This window comes from Pan troglodytes, chromosome 13 (genome assembly GCF_028858775.2).
Source record: "Pan troglodytes isolate AG18354 chromosome 13, NHGRI_mPanTro3-v2.0_pri, whole genome shotgun sequence".
NCBI lineage: Eukaryota > Metazoa > Chordata > Mammalia > Primates > Hominidae > Pan > Pan troglodytes.
Genome location: NC_072411.2, coordinates 59,392,451 through 59,395,042, shown reverse-complemented (window position 1 = coordinate 59,395,042; position 2,592 = coordinate 59,392,451). Strand labels below are relative to the sequence as shown.

The following is a 2,592-nucleotide window of genomic DNA, read 5'->3' as shown; positions in this document are numbered from 1 at the left end:
GGACTTTATGATGTTGAGGAACTTTCCTTCTATACCTAATTTATTAAGAGTTTTTATCATGAAGTCAGAATAAATGTTATCAAAATCTTTTTCTGAATCTATTGAATTGAGATGATCATGTGATTTTTGTCCTTCATTCTATTGATGTAATGTATAACGTTTAGTAATTTGCATAATTTGAACTATCTTTGCATTCCTGGGATAAATCCCACTTGACTGTGGTATATTATTGTTTCGATGTGTTGTTGGATTTGGTTTGTTGGCATTTTGTTTAAGATTTTTGCGAGGCAGCAAGAGGACCTGCGGCAGGCCCTCTTCGGCAGTCTCTCCGGCCCGGTTTCCCTCGGCGTGCTACTGTGCGCTCGATCCAGCACCATGGGGAAGCGGGACAATCGGGTGGCCTATATGAACCCAATAGCAATGGCGAGATCAAGGGGTCCAATCCAGTCTTCAGGGCCAACAATACAGGATTATCTGAATCGACCAAGGCCTACCTGGGAAGAAGTAAAAGAGCAACTAGAAAAGTAAAAGAGCAACTAGGAAAGAAAAAGAAAGGCTCCAAGGCTTTGGCTGAATTTGAAGAAATAATGAATGAGAACTGGAAGAAAGAACTGGAAAAACACAGGGAGAAATTGTTAAGTGGAAGTGAGAGCTCATCCAAAAAAAGACAGAGAAAGAAAAAAGAAAAGAAGAAATCTTGTAGGTATTCATCTTCTTCTTCATCAAGCTCTGATTCTTCCAGCAGTTCTTCTGATTCTGAAGATGAGGATAAGAAACAAGGGAAAAGGAGAAAGAAAAAGAAGAACCGTTCACATAAATCTTCTGAAAGCTCCATGTCAGAAACTGAATCAGACAGTAAGGATAGTTTAAAAAAGAAAAAGAAGTCAAAAGATGGAACTGAGAAAGAAAAGCATATTAAAGGACTCAGCAAAAAGAGAAAGATGTATTCTGAGGATAAACCTTTATCATCTGAGTCCTTGTCAAAATCAGAGTATATTGAGGAGGAAAAAACAAAAAAGAAAAAGAAGCATAAGAAACACAGTAAGAAGAAGAAAAAGAAGGCTGCTAGTTCAAGTCCTGACTCACCGTAACATTAAGAAAAATCAGGATTCCCTTATAAAGAAAGTGCAATGTCTGAGGAAATTTCAACTGTGAAAACTACAACATATTTACTAAAATGCATGAATTTTCTTGTTTTTAGAATTATTCCTGGACTATTCAGTAGCCACTCAGATGCCACTGTGTGAAAGGGCCATAAATGTTGCCTGCTGCTTGAACATCTATTTTTTTCTCTTCCAGTGCTTGATAACTCTGGGAGATAATACACTGCAGTTGTACTAGTGGTTAAGATATTTGGGAATAAAATTAATACTTTTGACTAGAAGTGTCTAAGGATAAACCAACAGAAATTGAATCTGGATACATCTTTAAGATGTAATCAGAAATGTCCAGATGACTCTAGTTAGAATTTTTGAAGGAGGGATTACATTAATATTTCAAAACCCTTACTCTGTAGATAAGTGTATTTTAATTTTTTCCCCTCGTATACTTTTATTTACCTGGGGAAGGAGCTTTTAGGGTTGGGGGGTGATTTGCTATCTCTTTAGCTAGCAGAATAGTGTGCCTTTGATCCTCACACATCCTGTATTATGGACACAGTAGCCATGCTTCACGGGGAGGTCAGAGCTGGCTACCAGCAGTCTTGCCCTTTACTGAGCTTAGTGTCATCTTTGGATGCTGTCATATGCTGCTTTGAGTGAACCAGAGAAACAGCCATTTGCAGCATGAGAAAGCCCCAAAAGCTCTGGGATTTACCTCCACTTCAGTAATAATGAATATTTTTTAGCATTAGAATGTGTTATGTCATTTGAATTAATTTTGACTACACTTTGGCTTGGGAGAGGAATTATTTTAAATAGACATTGGTACTTTTTGAACTTGATAGCTAAAGATTCTAAAATGCATGTTTTATACTAAGTTTTAACCAGTCAGGAAAATTTTATGTAACTAGTGATAGTTTATTTTTTTGTATGAATTTTGTTTAGGCTGCAATGTTTAGCTTTTGTTAACTCCTCACTCTTGCTGTCTTAAGTTCATTACTATGTTTAATGGCCTACTTGCCAAGATATTTAGCATGTAAAAAGCAGGGTTTTGATTAAAAAAAAAAAAAACGGCTTCATATTGAAGCTGAGACTTACAATAACAAGTTGAGTGGCAAGCCTGGTATGCTGTGTCTTATTGCCAGAATCTTAGTAAATGTAATGTTTTAAAAGTTTGTTGTCTTTGTATATTAATAACAAATTATGACAAGTTTAAAAAAAAAAAGATTTTTGCATCTGTGTTCATCAGGAATGTTGAACTGTGGTTGCCTTTTCGTTGCTGTGTCTTTTTCTGATTTTGGTACCAGGGTTATGCTGGCTTAATAAAATGAGTTACGAAAAATTCTCTCTGCTTTAAATTTTGGAATAGTTTGAGAAAAATTGGTATTAATTGTTCTTTAAAGGAATGCTACTTTACAACTTCTACTCATCAATTCAACATCGTTATCTGGCACATTTCCTTTCAGCATGATCAGGTGAACTAGTGAGAGTT

At 35.9% G+C, this 2,592-nt stretch overlaps 1 pseudogene; it reads left to right on the top strand.

Moving 5' to 3' along the window:
* Positions 1-222: 222 nt before the first annotated feature.
* On the top strand, positions 223-2,275 carry LOC104005223 (protein FAM133B-like; annotated as a pseudogene).
* The last annotated feature ends 317 nt before the right edge of the window (positions 2,276-2,592 follow it).